General features: G+C 47.3%; 1 protein-coding gene across 6 annotated transcripts in view; it reads left to right on the top strand.

Moving 5' to 3' along the window:
• Nucleotides 1–5,404: 5,404 nt before the first annotated feature.
• Nucleotides 5,405–16,066, top strand: part of AP1B1 (adaptor related protein complex 1 subunit beta 1) — a 55,368-nt gene continuing 44,706 nt past the window's right edge. For 2 of the 6 annotated variants that reach the window (XM_058281605.1, XM_071209844.1), the window contains exon 1: nt 14,874–14,983. The gene's annotated coding sequence lies outside the window, so the exon portion shown is untranslated. Of the gene's footprint in view, nt 5,658–14,873; nt 14,984–16,066 lie in introns of those variants that run through there. The other 4 variants (XM_004461744.5, XM_004461746.5, XM_058281603.1 and 1 more) reach the window with 4 other exon arrangements.

The raw sequence follows: 16,066 nt of genomic DNA, 5'->3' as shown, positions 1-16,066 counted from the left end.
ATTAGTGATTTTATTGCCTTAAAAATATGCCATGCTCCACCTGGTCATCCCTCCCCGCCTCCCCCTGAACCCCTGGCAACTACCGATAATTTATTTACTTATTTATTTTTGTACCACTGATCTTTTTACTGTCTCTATAGCTCTGCCTTTTCCAGAATGTCATATAGTTGGAATCGTCCATATGTAGCCTTTTCAGACTGACTTCTTTCACTTAGTGAGATGTATTTCATGTGCCTTCCTGTCTTTTCGTAGTTTGGGAACTCGTTTCTTTTTATTGCTGAAAACTACTCATTTGTGTGGATGTGCCACACAGTTTGTTTATCCATTCACCTATCGAAGGACATCTTGGTTGCTGCCAATTTGGGGTAATAATGAAAAGAGCTGCAGCCAACATTCGCCCGCAGGTTTTCATGGGGACAGAAGTTTTCAACGCATTTGGGTAGGGTCAGTACCTAGGAGCGCAATGGACCCTGGGCTTTTTCCACTCCACCCATGAATGATAGCGCAGCCCAGGTGTACCTGAGAGAGCAGAGCCCTTAGAGAGGCCGCCTAAGGTGGCAGAGCCAGGAGGGGGTGGGTGGCATTCTGCACTTGGGAAGACCAGGGGTGGGTACAATGAGCATTTGCGGCCAGGCCTGCAGAGGAGGGGTCCCTGTGAGGTCCCTGTGCCTTGGGATCTGTGCTGCCCTGCCTCCCGCAGGTGGGGGGCTGGTGTGCCCGAGGCTGTGGACAAAATCACCTCTTGCCTCATTCTAAAAAAGATTTGGGGCAACTTTTAGAAATTTATAGGATAAAAACATCAAACTGGGAAGTGGATGTAGCTCGAGTGATAGGGCTTCCGCCTACCATATGGGAGGACCTGGCTTTGATTCCTGGGGCCTCCTGGTGAAAAAGAAGAGAAAGCGTGCCTGCGTGGCGAGCCAGTGCCCACGTGGCGAGCTGAGTGCCTATGCAAGTGCCTGCACGAGTGCCTGCGTGGTGAGCCAGTGCCCACGTGGCGAGCTGAGTGCCTATGCAAATGCCTGCACGAGTGCCTGCGTGGTGAGCCAGTGCCCACGTGGCGAGCTGAGTGCCTATGCAAGTGCCTGCACGAGTGCCTGCGTGGTGAGCCAGTGCCCACGTGGCGAGCTGAGTGCCTATGCAAGTGCCTGCACGAGTGCCTGCGTGGTGAGCCAGTGCCCATGTGGCGAGCTGAGTGCCTATGCAAGTGCCTGCACGAGTGCCTGCGTGGTGAGCCAGTGCCCGCACAGCGAGTGCCCACGCTGGCTCTCAGCCAGGGAGTCACACAGCAAGATGATGACACAACAAAAGAGATGAAGGGGGGAGTTAAGGTGAAGAGCAGCAGAGACCAGGAACTGCGGTGGCACAATTGACAGGGAACCTCTCTCCACATCAGAAGTCCCCAGGATCAAATCCTGGTGAATCCTAGAAGAGAAAGATGAGAAGGCAAAAAAAAAAAGAGAGATACAGACGATCACACAGCGAATGGACACAGACAGCAGGGGAGGGGGAAGAGGAGGGAAAGAAGGGGAAGGAGAGGAAATAAACAAATCTTAAAAAAAAAATCCATCAAACAGCAGGCAGCAAGCAAACAAAGATATTAAAGTAGAGAAATAACTCTAGGAAAAGGCTGGAACACAGAAGGGCCTGCTACGGGGCCTGCCGGGTCATTACGCGGGTGGTGGGGGTGGGGATGTGAGGTGGTGGCACCATCATGGCACCTGTGCGCCCTCTAGTGGGCTCAGAGGGCAACAACACTTAATTTGCTCAACATATTAATGAAGCCCCGTGTGAGGGGCCAGGTCGGGCAGGGGAACAGTGATGGGAAGAACATGCTCTGAGCTACTGTTTGTCAAAAAGGGGAAGGCACCTGCTGAAGGTCACATTGCCAGCAGCAGGTCCTGGGTCATTTCACAACACCACAAGAACTCCCTCCTTCCCCTGAATGGGTGAAACCTCACTGGGCAGGTAAGGGTGGGGACGAGGGAGAAGCCTGGCTTTGTCTTCCAGCTCTGTCCACTGCTGCCCTCAACTTCTCAGGGCCTCGACAGCCTCATCTGCAAAATGGGCCACTCATGAGGCCAGTGACGGTTAAATGAAGTGATGGATGTCAAGGGCATACAATATGGTGCTTGGCGCATGGTGGGTGCGGCATTCTCAGGGAGGAGAAACTGAGGCCCAAAGAGGCAGACAGCCCTGTCCGAGGTCAGCCAGCGCAATAGGGCAGACTGGAAAGCGAGTAGGGCTTGGAGAAACATTTAAAAGCTCCCTCTTCCAGCCAAAAGGTGAGTGTATTGTTAATAGTGGTGTACTTGTTGGGAACAGGCAGCCCTCTCCTCCAGGTGGGCTTTGGGATCATTGGCTCTGCCCCACGAGTTCTGGGGCAAGGGGCTCCGCCTGGGCCCCCCCTGAGGGCTCAGATGGGCAGGGCAGGTCCCACGTGCCCCAGGTGTGGTCGTTCCAGCTGCAGCTGTCAGCGTTTGATGGTGAGGGTCTGCCTCGGGCGTGTCACCAGCTGGGTTTAAAGAGTGGGAGGGAGAATCCCCCCACCCCCACCTCGGCTTCCATCCTGCACCTCTGCAAGCTGTAATTATCCAGGCTTTGGCATTGAGCTGTGCCTCCCTCTTATTTATTTTTAAGTTTTCCTGTCAAGCTGAGCTTGGGAAGAGGAGACCCAGGTCCAAGGAGGAGTGGGGGAGAAATGGCTCTGCCAGAGCCAGGAGGAGCCCATGGAACCTGGAACAGTTAGTAGAGTTTAGTGGTTGATATACAGAAGAGGGAGCGGATATGGCTCAAGCTGTTGGCGCCTTCCTCCCACATGGAAGGTCCTGGGTTTTGGTTTCTAGTATCTCCTAAAGAAAAAAAAATAGACAATGAGCAGATGACGAGTGCAACCAATGAGTCAAAACAACGAGCAAATGGAAGAGGGAGCCTTGGGGTGGGATAAATAAATAAAATAAAAAAATAAAAAAACTTTAAAAAAGAAAGAAAAAAAAAAATATGGGGAAGAGACCGGCACAGTACTATTATTAGTAGTCATGTCCTCATCCTTCATGGTTCAGACTAGATGTCATCTCCTCCAGGAAGCCTTCTATGACTTTCCCAGGTTGAATTTGACGCCACAGTCTCCTGCTGCATGACTGGTCTTTCCACCAATCACTCCAATTTATAATTGCCCCTTTATTTGTCTTTCTACTGCACACAACAGTGAGCCTCAGGAACGGATGGTGCCCCATCATCTTGCTCACTGCTGTATCCCCAGTTGTGGCTAGCTCAGATAGGAGTGACCAAGATATTTTAGTAAATGAATGGATGGGACTTATGAGAGCCACGTCTCCTGGGGCTCTGTGATCAGGCCCTCTGCTCTGTCACACACGCTGCTTGACTTACACACTCGGTGTTCCAGTTCCTCCACAGATAAAATGGAGCTAAGAGCAGGCTCCACTTCACAGAGCTAATGTAAGGAGCAAACGAGACGCTCTGCAAAGTGCCTGGCACGCCCCAGGTGCCCCATCAATGTTCATCTTTGTTCCGCAGCTTCCAGATTAGATGCCCCCCGCATGTCCAGGCCTCCCTGGGTCCCTCCAACCCTGGGAGCATTGGTTCCTGCTCCGGGCTCCCACAGTCCCCAGCACATCTCCTATCACAGCACCAATCACACTTGTGCCTGCTGTTCCGTTACCCTCCGCAGACAGACTGTACGGTCCATGAGGGCAGCGCTTTTGTTTCACCCATCTGTCCATCCAACACCCAGCCCAGGGCCAGCTCAGAGCAGGGGATCGGGAAATGCTTTCCGAAGCACTTGGGCAACTGGCTTCCTTGGATTGGCAGTCCTGTGGGCTCCCTGCCTCTGCAGTGTTTTTCCACCTGGAATGCCCTTGCCTTCCATCTCAGCCATGGAACTCCGTTCTCACTTGGCAAGGCCTGGCCCAAATGCTACCTTCCCTAGGAAGCCCTTCCTGAGCAAACCTGCCTCCTTTGAGATCGAGCTCTAACTGCTTCTACGGCTGACCTGCCACTTTTGCGTAAGCTCCTCAGCTTAGGAGCTAGGCTGGTTGGCTTGTTTTTTGGGTAAGTCTTTTCTTTCCATTTTACATTCCCAAAGACATTTTATTTTCCAGTGCAGCTGATGGCATTTGTCAACATTTATCATAAGGAGAAAGGTAGTTTCTCCAGACAGCTGTGCATAGCACATAGAGCATGGCATGTGTGTATACAAGTAGTCTACTCATTTCCTGTCTACTACAAAAAGGATTTGACAAATAAGGTCTTGATATTGTACCAATGTCAATTTCCTGGTATTGTTATTGTAATATGGATATATAAGAGGTCACCACTGGGTGAAGCCAGGGGAAGCTGGCAGGAGGGTACATAGGACTCTATGTACTATTTTTTACAACTTCCTGTAAGTCTATAATCATTTCAAAATTTATTTCAAAATTAGAAAAGGACTTGAGATTGATTAAAGATGTAAAAGAGTATTAAGTATTAAAACACTATCTAGATTAGATGAGACAAATATTTGGCTATGTAATTTTATTAATATTTTAAAAAATAATATTAAAAAACTGGTAACAATCTTTTTTTTTGGTAACAATCTAAATGCACAACATTAAGGACTCATTTGCAGGAACAGCGATGCCACGCATACAATGGAATACTATGTGGAAGTGTATATATATTGTTATGGGAAATGGTTATCAATATCTTAGTGAGTTAAAAATTTGGAAGGATATATGAAGGATGGAAGGATATTCACCAAAATGTTACAAATGATTATCTCAGGACAATAGGATTACAGATGATTTTTTACATTTTCTTTTGTTTACTTGTATACTTTCACTTCTCTAATGCAAATATGATTTGCTCAACAAAACATTTGTAAAGAGCGATTAAATAATGTTTTAAAGGGATGATCAGAAGGAGGAGAAAGTCGCTAGTACCAAGAGTCTGGGGTGAGATGGCTCACTATAGCAATTGAGGTCCTGGTTGATCCAGCAGAAAAGGAGACTGGACTTTATGAGGTTCTGCTTGATACAAGTTCCTTGGAGGGTCTGATTCCCCTCGCCCCCCCCCCCCTCCCTTGTAGATTGAATTCCGCTATCCAGCAAGCGCAGGGTTTGGATCGTCTATCCACAAACTGAGTGTCCTGGGGCAAAACCTTGGCCCTCTCTGAGCCTCAGTTTCCCCATCTGTAACACACAAAGAGGAGACGGACCTCAAAGTTTCCACGACCTTTTCCCGCTCCATCACGCCAGTATTACTTGGCTGTTAGCAGGCTCGCCGTCCTAGGAACTCTAGGCGCGTCAGCTGCCGAGCAGAGCCGGGCGGCAGCGGAGGGGTTAACCCTCCCTGGCCCCGCCCCACGGGCGCCACCCCCGGCCCGGGTTGCACCTTTGACCCCGCCCCCAGGCCGTGCGTCCACCGGAAGTGCCCGCGCGCGGGCAGCTCACTTCCGCCCGGCAGGTGACAGTCTTAGGGGCTCGGAGCGGCGGGCGGCACGGACGCACCGGGAGAGTCGGAGGCGGAGGCCGCAGACGCTTTGCTGCTGAACCAAGCCGAGCCGCGGTGCGCGTAGCCGGTCGGACCTGCGGGTGAGGAATCGGGGAGCCCGGCGCGGCAGGAGAGGAGGTCGAGCGGGGCGTCGGGGGTCTGAGGTGAGGGGTTTGCGGGGTCAGAGGTCACGGAGAGGACGTGGCGCTCGAGGGGCACAAGCGGTGTCCCAGGTCCAGAGGAGGCGACAGGGCTGCGGGTTCATTCATTCGCGCCCCCTTGGCCGCCGGCACGCACCCCGGCCGCCCCAGGCCCGCAGCCCCTGCGCCCGGGAGAGGCCCCCAGACTCAGGCTCCGGGAGCCCGCGCCTGGCCAGAGGGGAAATTGCGCTCTGGTTTTCCCCCTTCACACCCACCCCCTGTGGCCATAGTGAGGCCTCCTCGTCGCTCAGGGCCTTATCTCGTTGCCAAGGTTTGAAAAGAAAAATGAATAAAAGGACAAGAAGAGGCTCTGTGCCTCCCGTTCCAAGGTTAGTCTTGGTTTGGGTCAGCCCCTTGGCGGCACGTGCACAAGGTGACTGAATGGAGACACCTGTAATAACTCTAAAAATATTGACAGAATGATCACGATTGGTTTTTGGGTCACTGTTTTGTACCAGGCACCGTACTAAATGCTTTACTTACAAGGCCACATTGAAATTTCACGACAGTCCTTGTGAGGTAGCTACGGTTGTTATTCCCGTTTCATGGGTGAGGAAACTGAGGCACGGAGAGGCTAAATCACGCATGTAAGGTCAGTCAAGTAGTATAGGCAGAGCCAGGATTCCTACCCAGCCTTTCAGGGACCTGCAAAATGCAGAGACCAGGGAGAGGCTGGAGAATGGTTCGGGTTCAGGGGCTATTTAATATGTTTAGCTGCTGTTCTATTTACTTGGGTCTGTGTAAAAATGTGGCCTATTGCCTCTGGTCTCATCTTTATAGGGGTCATTTGTGCTCCAGCCCGTGATTCATTTTCTTTAGGACAAAACAATCCTGCAGGCTGTTGCTCTAAGTGTGATAAATGATTTATTTTTCAGTTCAAGAATGGAAGTTTTCCCTGACTTTTAGGAATGTGAGACCCAAAACAGGCTATCCATGCAGCTAATTTAGGAATATCTGGAACCTCTCTTGAGAGTGGTTGAGCTGCATTCCTTCTGGAGTAAAGAGAGAGGAACCAGATAACCTCTAGGACTGGGGATCTTAACTTTTTTTGTTTAACAGACCCCTTTGCCAGTCAGGTGAAAACTATGTACCCCATACGAAGTCCATACTATACTGTGTGTTATTTTATAAATATATCACACTCACACCAACATGTACCTACAAGAATAATGTTTTTTTTTAAATTTCAATTCAAGCCTGCCAACCCTCATTAAGAACCTCTGCCCAAGGGGATCTTTTGGCCCTAAGTTATAGAAGAATGCACTCCAGGGAAGGGTCTGTGCTCCTTGCCTGAGGAGATGGTGAGGTAGTTTGATGGCCAGAGGGTTAGGCTCTGTGAGTTTGAGCCTTTATTCATTTGCAGACTTTTACTTGCCCAGTTCTGCCTCAGTATCCCTGACAGCTACCTTTCAACCTACTCCTGGGTGTTATAAGCCTTAATGAATCTGTGAAGATTTCCACATGCTTCTGAAGAAAGCTGTGATATAAATATTACTGTTGTGTGTCCCTCTCCCTTTTAACCTCTGTGATCTGTTTTCCTAGTTCCATTGAGTTCACAGAAACTTAATATTGTCACCTTATCCCCATCCTTGCAATGGAGGTTTTGAGATGAAGTGGCTTGTCACAGATGGTAGAAATATGAGTAGAGCTCAGAGCATCTGGCTGTCCTGAGTTGAGCCCACCAAGGTCCTCCAGCCTCTTAAAAAACTGTCATGAGGAGCAGCTTCACTAGTTATCAGAGAATCAGATCCCTCAGAGATTGTGTGCAGATCTGTTGAGTGGGGATCCAGCAGAGGCTTCACCCTGAGCAGCTTGAAGGTGCTCAGCGGTCTAGTGGAAAGAGCACTCCCTGACTCCCCGGCAGTCAGCCCTGGATCCTCACTTCAGCTCAGCAGCTTACCGGTAGTGTGACCTGGACAAAGGAGATTGGGCCTCCTTTCCTGCTCTTCTAAAACAATACTGACTACCCTCCCCACACATGCTGGTGGTTATGGGGGTAAATGAGGAAATTTGTACAGAGTGCCAGCACAGAACCTACTATTGTGGTGGGTGCCTTGACCCTAGGCCAGTCAATGCCAGCTGGGGGGCTTGTGCCCAAGGAAGGCTGTCAATCCTGCGTTATGGGGCATTACTTCCTTCTACAAACAGAAACTTTTATGTACATAGGATTTCTTGGACCCTTCTTGTTTCATTTCCTAAAAGTATTTCAGAGCAAGTTCAATCTGTTTGTCCTGCTTACTCTGGGCTTGGACTTTCGTCTTTTTCTAGTCATCCTAAATAAACTCCTAGAATTCTGACATGTCTTGACTTCTCACTTCTCAGAAAACCCCCACATCTGGCACCAACGCCCTGACATGCTGGCAGTGAGCAAACATGGCTTGGGTATGGGTTTTGTACTTTAGTGTATATCTGAAAGCTGAGGAGGCAACTGTTCTTTGAAGGTGTTTCTTTTTCTCAATAGGTCTTTGCCTAAGAAAGGTAGTTGATAAATGACCACTGTCCAGAAATGATGTTTCTGTACTCTGTCTTCAAACAGAGAGGAACAAATACTCCAGAGAGAAAAATCACTAAGCATTTTGGGAATACTTTTTTAAAAATCCTGTATGTTTTATTAATATATATCAATAAAATTGATTTTTTTAAAAAAAGAATCCTGCTTGAAAATTAATTGTTGGTTCCTCTTTGCCCTCAAGCTAGAGCTCATATTCTTTAGTAAGACATTCAAGGCCTTTTGGAATCTGACCCGTGCCTGGCTCTCTTGCCTCATCTCTCCTACCCCACGCTTCCACCTCTTCTCAAGCTCTAGTCAAATTCAACTGCTTGTCACTTCTCCAAGCCCCAACTTTATATCTGTCTTTGTGCTGTTCCTTCTGCCTGAACACCATTTCCTGCCCCCTCCCCCTGCCATCTTTTCTGGACTAGCACTGGGTACTTCCATCTGATCACAGTGTCCCCAGTCTCTCCTACCCCTCACCTTGCAGACCTGAGCTAGATACCTCTTCTTGATGTCCTGTGGCACCGATCACGCTGGGTTGTGATTTTCTCTTACTTGGCTGATTTCCAAGTAAACAGCTCTTATTAATCATTGGCAAAGACTTCATCTTAACTGTGCTTCCAGCATGCAATTAAAGATCTGGCACATAGTAGGCATGCAGTAAATGTTCGGCGAGGGAACAAGTGAATGTTGCATTGAATTGTTAAGAATCTCTGACCCCTAAGGATTTCAAAGCCTTTCCAAGTGATCTCCTGTCTATCCTTATATCATCCCAGGGAAACAGGAATCCTATTAGCGGTGGGATTAACTGCTCTAGAACTGCCCTTGCTACCAGCCAGCCAGCCACTAGAGTGCTTCAGGGCACTGCGAAGGGCATTAGTATGTATTGATTTATTTTAGACTCACAAACTCCTGAGGTATGGACCATTTATAATTCCCACTTTACAGGTGTGATATATTAGTACTTGTTATGTTGTAAAGACCCAGGGAGAGCTGCTGTTACCCTACTGACACCCCGCCCCCTGTACCTCCCCCCCTTTTCCAACCCTTGTTCTTGGATTGTCTCCTATTGCTTAATGGAGCTGAAGGGCTTGGCTGTGATTCTAGAAGTCTCACTCCCAAATTCTCTGAGACGGGAGCCTTGGACTTGGATCCTGAACTCCATCAGGAGGGTCTCCCTGAAATTGGGAGTCCTAGTTAAAGTAAAAGTATGATGGGTTGACTGCACACTGACAAGAATTCATGATCAGAGGTCACGTGCGGTCAGTGATCTCCCAAGGTAATTTTTTTCTTTTGGACTCTGAGCTGGAAGGTGGTAGATTTGGAATCAGATCTCAAAGGCTTTAAAACATCCTTCAGTGTTTGTTTTCAGCCATTTCAACAGCTGAGCTTTGTAGGGGTGTAGACCTGGAGGGCAGATAATTTTTATAACACCCCAGTTGCTTTTAGGATTTTAAGCATATTGAAATTGGAATGAAGGTATTTCACTGTATCTAGCTGTCGGGATTGCATCAGTCATCTCTATTATCTGATCTTTCAAGGCTGGATGACTGGGCATTGAGATGGGTATCAAGGACAGAAATGTTGTAAGTCCAACATTCATTCATTTGATAATGAGCCCTGCTATGTGCATGGCGCTGGGCTGAGTGTGATGATAGGTAAACAAGCCAGACATAGTTCCTATCCTAAGGACAGTTTCTGCCCCTAGTTTACTACATTCTAGTAGGGGAGAGAGACCGAAAAAATACATAGAAAACAAATGTAATGATCAGAAAAATTGATAAGCCATGAAGGAAGCAGAGACTTGGCAGCTAGGTCCTGTGAAAATGTAAGTCAGATCTTGGGACTCCTCTGCTCAGAATCCCCCAGCAGCTTCCATCTTATTCAGAGAAGCTGGAGTCTTACCTTGACCTGCAAGGAAGGCCCTGGCAGTCTCTGACCTCATAACCCACTGTCCTCTGGCTCACTCAGCTTGGGCCACATTCACTTCTTGCTGTTCCTTAAATGTGCCAGGCCCACTCCCACCTTTGCACTTTGCTGATTCTATGCCTGGAGGGTTCTTCCCCCAGACTGTCACCCGTCACCTTCTCAGGGACACTTTCTGTGGCCACCCTAACTAAAATTGTACACACATCCCCATACCCCATGCTGCCTGTTCTCCTTCCCTGCTCTGTTTTCCTCCTTAGTATTTATCACTAAGATACTGTGTATCTTACTTATTTAGCTTTTTTATCACGTCTGTCCTTTACTAGGATATACTCTTCATGAGGGAAAGGAGTTTTGCCTGTCTTTTTTACTGCCACATCCCCAGCATCTAGAATAGTTTCTAGCATGTGGGAGATGCTCACTAAATGTATGAATAAGAATGGGCGGGAGAGGGGGCTAAAAAGGTGGAAGCAATCCAAGTGTCCATTAGCAGATGAAGGAATAAACAAAATATGGTATATACATACAGTGGAATATTATTCAGCTAAAAAAGGAGCAGAGTTTTGATATATGCTACAACTTGGATAAATCCTGAACATATCATGTCCAGTGAAATAAGTCAGGCACAAAAGGACAAATATGTATTGTATGATTTCACTTATATGAAATACCTATGTTTTCATTTCCCAGCTGCTAAAACAAATACCATTCAATGGGTTGGCTTAACAGGAATTTGTTGGCTCATGGTTTTGAGGCTAGGAGAAGTCCAGAATTGAAGCTTCAGCAGGGCAATGCTTTCTTCTGTTGCATTCGGGACTGGCTCCCAGTGACCCCTGGAGTTCTGTCACTTGATGATGCTCTCTCATTTCTCTCTGGGTTCTCTTGACTTTGGATTCTAGCTTCTCATGGTTTTCTCTCCATGCCCTTCTCTGTATTGCCTTAAATAAAAGGATTAAGACTCATTCTGATTCACCTGGCCACACCTTAATTAAAAATAACATCTTCAAAAGCTATTTACTATGGATTCACAACCACAGGAATGGATTAAGAGCATGTTTTTTTTCTGGAGTATGTAACTCAATCTACTGCAAACTAGAATAAGCAAAGCCATAGAGGCAGGAAGTAGATTACAGTTTTCCAAGGGCTGGGGAAAGGAGAGGAATGAGGAGTTACTGGTTAATGGATGAAGAGTTTCTTTGGGGTGATAAAAAACTTTTGGTAAGAGATGGTGGTGATGGTAGCACAGTAGCTTGAGTATAATATCACTGAATTGTTCACATGAACTTGGTTAAAATAGGGAATTTTGTGTAGTATATATGTTACCACAACAACAACAACAAAAAACCAGGGCAGGGGGATGAGATGGAGAAATACCCACTTAAGACAGGCTGTCATCACAGGCCTTTTTGAAGCTGAGATCTGAAGGATAAGCTGGAGCAGTCTGGCTGGAGGCAGGAGAGAATCATCTGGGCAGAAGGCCCAGCAAGTGCAAAGGCAAAAAAGAGCTCAGTTAGGGACACCCAGAAGACAGCCTGTGAGCTTTCACATAAAGATCTCCACCAGACCCCCAGCCCGCCCCAGCCCTTGTCCCTTCCCACCTCCCTGGGCTCTGGTCCTGATGCTCTCTGAGTTGCTGCCCAGGGGAGCAGGCAGTGGTGATCTGGCCCCACTGAAGGAAGTGATCTGAGCATTTCTCCCATTGAAAGTGTTGCTGCCTAGTCTTTTACCCTTTGTCCTTTCTTCTCTCTCTTATCATTTGTTTACCTTCCACTTACTGCTATAAAATGAGCTTGGGGGTCTGGCATTTTCTATTCCAGTATTATCAAAATAGCTTTACAACCAGAGTTGATCCAGGCAAACCCAGTGAAGGGGACAGTGAATCTGCTCTCTGGCTGAGGTTTGTTTACAAAACACGAAATTTGCCCAAGAGGAGAGTTGAGCACTACGAATTTAGTGAGTGCCTACTGTTTGCAGGTACCAGAGGAATACAGTAGTGAACAAAATGGACAAAAATCCCTGCCATCATGGAGTGTACATTATTGAAGGAGAAGACAATAGATAATGCAAGAAAATGTTATAGCATGTAGGTGACAAGTAGTTTGAAGAAAAAAAAGGCAAGAGGGAAAGAAGGTAGTAAGGATTGACTGGGTGTGTACAATTTTAAATAAAGTGGTCTGGAGAGGCCTTGTTGAGAAGGTGGCATTTGAGTCAAGGCTTAAAAGAGGCATTTGGAAAGAGTTTTCCTGGCAAAGTGAATAGCATGTGCAAAGGCCCTGAGGTAGAAACATGCCTGTTGTGTTCAAGGAACAGCAAGGAGGCCCACGTAGCTGGAGCTGAGGGAGAAATGGGGAGCAGAGTGGAAAAGGAATTCAAAGATGTAATGGCTGAGAGGGTGTGGTAAGAAGGTGTATGTATCTCATTTAGGGCCTGTAGACCATGAGGCCATTGAAGGGACTTTGGCTTTTCTTTGAGTGAAATAGAGAAGTGCTGGAGGGGTTTGAGCAGAGGATAGACACTCTGCCTTGCACTGAAATGGGGTCATACTGGCTGTTGCTGAGAATGGATCTTCTGGAGTGGTGGAGAATCGTGGAATCCGTCTCAATGGAGGTGATGGTGACCTGGACCAGGGAGGTATGATGGAGCTAGTGTGAGGCCAACTCATGGATTCTGGATTCATCTTTAAGGTAGACTCAATAGGATTGGCTGATAGGTTAGATGTGGTGTATAAGAATTTGTATAATCAGGGGTCACTATGAGGATTTTGACCTGAGAACCTATAAAGATTGTTTGGCAATAGCTGGGTGATGAAGCGTACATGAGAAACTGGTTTGGGGGTGGGGAGGTGGTGAACAGTGAGCAGGAGGTCGGCTTCTATCATTTTAAATATGACCTGTCTATTAGCCATACTGACATACTGACAGTTTGGATAACTGACCTGAGAGTTCAGAGCAGAGGCTGGATCTAGAAAGGTAAGGTTGTGAGTTGACAGCATGTAGATGAGACTCAAAGCTGTGACCCTGGATGAACCCAACAAAGTGTAGATGGAGAAAAGAAGAGGTACCAGGCCTGTGCCCTGGGGCACTCCAGGGTCAAGTGGAGCACTGAGAAGGAGTGGACTGTGAAGTATGAGTGTCACATTCTGGAATCCAAGTGAAGAAAGTATCTCTACGAGGAGGGATTGATCAACGACATCAAATGCTACTGATCATCAGCATGAGAGCTGCCACTTGACATGACCACTGCATCCTCTGCAGAGAGGGTCTGACAAACCCTGGCATCCAAGACCAACCTTGAAACAGATCCATCCTCCCCTAACCTCATCTGCTCCAAGTTCTTGACTTTAGCCAGTCTCACAGACTCCTGAACATGTGTGCTTTCTTTGACCTTGGATAAGCATCTCTCAGCATCTCTAATTCTGTTTTAAATGGGTTACTGTAGACTACGATGTAGACTATAATCCATGCAGTGCGGCAGTGCTCCAAAATCTATTGATCAGGGAAGCAGACTTGGCCCAGCAGTTAGGGCGTCCGTCTATCACATGGGAGGTCCACGGTTCAAACCCCGGGCCTCCTTGACCCGTGCGGAGCTGGCCCATGCGCAGTGCTGATGCGCACAAGGAGTGCTGTGCCACTCAGGGGTGTCCCCCGCGTAGGGGAGCCCCAGGCGCAAGGAGTGCGCCCCGTAAGGAGAGCCACCCAGCGCAAAAGAAAGCGCAGCCTGTCCAAGAATGGTGTCGCACATACGGAGAGCTGACACAACAAGATCATGCAACAAAAAGAGACACAGACTCCCTTGCCACTGACAACAACAGAAGTGGACAAAGAAGAACACGCAGCAAATAGACACAGAGAACAGACAACTGGGGCGGGGGTGGGGGAAGGGAAGAGAAAATAAATAAATAAATCTTTTTAAAAAAATGTATTGATCAAATGCAATGAATGCGCCACACTGATGAGGGAAGTTGTTGATGTGGGAGGGGTGAGGGTTGGGGTGGAGAGTGAGGTATATGGGAACCTCTTATGTTTTTTAATGTAACATTTTGTGTGATCTATGTATCTTTGAAAAAAAAGACAATTAAAAAAATGATGAGATTTATTACTGTGATGGTTTGGAGCTATATATTCCAGAAAAACATATTCTTAAAATTAATCCATTCCTGTGGTTGTGAACCTGTTGTAAGTAGGACCTCTTGATGAGGTTACTCCAGTTAAGGTGTGAGCCAGTTTAACAGTATGGATCTTAATCCTGTTTCTGGAGTCCTCTATAAGTAGAATGAAATTCAGACAAGAAAAAGCTGCAGAGGGAGCAGCTGGAAACTGAACATCAGCAGAATCCAGAAGAGAAGGGGAGGACCAGGAGAGGTTGCCAAGTGCATTGTCATGTGGCAGAGGAGCCCAGGAACAGGGATCATCGACAGCCAGCCCCAGAATGCCAGTCTTTGGGAAGAAAGCATTGCCTTGATGATGCCTTGATTTGGACTTCTAGCTTCAAAACCATGAGCTTGTTTAAGGCAACCCACTGCATGGCATTTGGTTGAGTAGCCAAGGAAACAAAACAGTTGTCTGGAGAATTAAATGAGACAGGGGTTGTCAGTCACTCAGCACAGAGCCTGCTCCCCAGCCAGCCCTCTTGGGGGGCGGGGGGGGGGGGGGCGGGTTGATTGTTCTCAGTTTGTTCCCTTGCTCCTGTAGGCATTTTGTGGGTATTCTCCCTCTCATTTCCTCTCCCTTTCTAAATCTGACCCATCCTTTCATGTCCAGCCACTCCCCACTTCATCCAGGACTTCCCTGATGCTCCACCTGTCTCAGAACCCTCCTCTGGACTTCAGTGGCAGTTACCTGGAGGACAGTCCTTTACCTGACCTGAATCTGTAAGACCCTAGTGGAAAAAGACTTGGTTTACTTTCTTACTGTTCCCCTCGAGGGTTAGGGGGCAGTCCAGGCCGGAGTAGTGTTCTGCCTTGTTATATGTGCTTAATGGGTGCTGCAAAAATGACAGGTCTTTATTTTTTCAGATTTATTTTCAATTTATTTATTCCCCCCTCATTGTATGTGCTTGCTGCCTGCTCTCGTGTCTGTTTGTTGTGTGCTTGTCTTCTTTTTAGGAGGCATCAGGAACCGAACCCAGGACCTCTCATGTAGTAGGTAGGCACCCAACTGCTTGAGCCACATCCACTTCCCTTGACAGATCTTTAGAAGTTATTCCCATTTTATAAGTGGGAAAACTGAGATTGCCAGGAGCATGACTTGGTTGTGATTGGTAACAAAGTTCTGTTCAGAATTCTTTCTTAGGTCTCTGAGGCTTATGACACAGGCAGCTGGTGTGGGCTTGTGATATATATTTCAATCTTTTGCAGGCAGGAATTCTTGCATTTGACCGATTGCTACATTTTTCACTGGAAAGTTTGAAAAGGATTCTCGGTCAAAAGAGGGCTGAGAATCCTTGTTCTTTGGCCTCTTTTTCATCATCTTTATTAACGTAGGTATTGTTAAGAGGAAGCCCTAGTTGATTTTTTTTGCCAGGTCCAAGGGAGCTTTTCTTTTTCTTGGTGGCAGATCTTTCCACATATTACTAATGGTAAATTAGTTGAGAGCTGGCGTCTGATACAAGAATAAGGTTTGAGAAGCTCAGCGTTGATGTAAGAACATTCATGTATGGCTTTTATCTGCCTTTGGTTCCTTTTCCTTTTGAGGTCTTTAACTGCTAGTGGGTTTCAGGAGATTACTTTTCACTAATCAGTTTTTTTCCAAATCCCAGGAGACCCATAATGGGAAAGCTAATCCAGATCTGCTTTCAGTAGGCACCTTATCAAACTTGACATTACTGCTGTCCAACCTGGATGGGCTGGCCCTAAAATAACCTGTAATTCAACAGCTGAGGAACTGCAGGGTGTGTGACAACCCATTTCATGTACCATTGAGCCAGGAGTGTGTATGTTTCTGTAGGGGCACTC

Source organism: Dasypus novemcinctus, chromosome 19 (genome assembly GCF_030445035.2).
Source record: "Dasypus novemcinctus isolate mDasNov1 chromosome 19, mDasNov1.1.hap2, whole genome shotgun sequence".
Taxonomy (NCBI): domain Eukaryota; kingdom Metazoa; phylum Chordata; class Mammalia; order Cingulata; family Dasypodidae; genus Dasypus; species Dasypus novemcinctus.
This window is presented reverse-complemented; position numbering and strand designations above follow the sequence as displayed.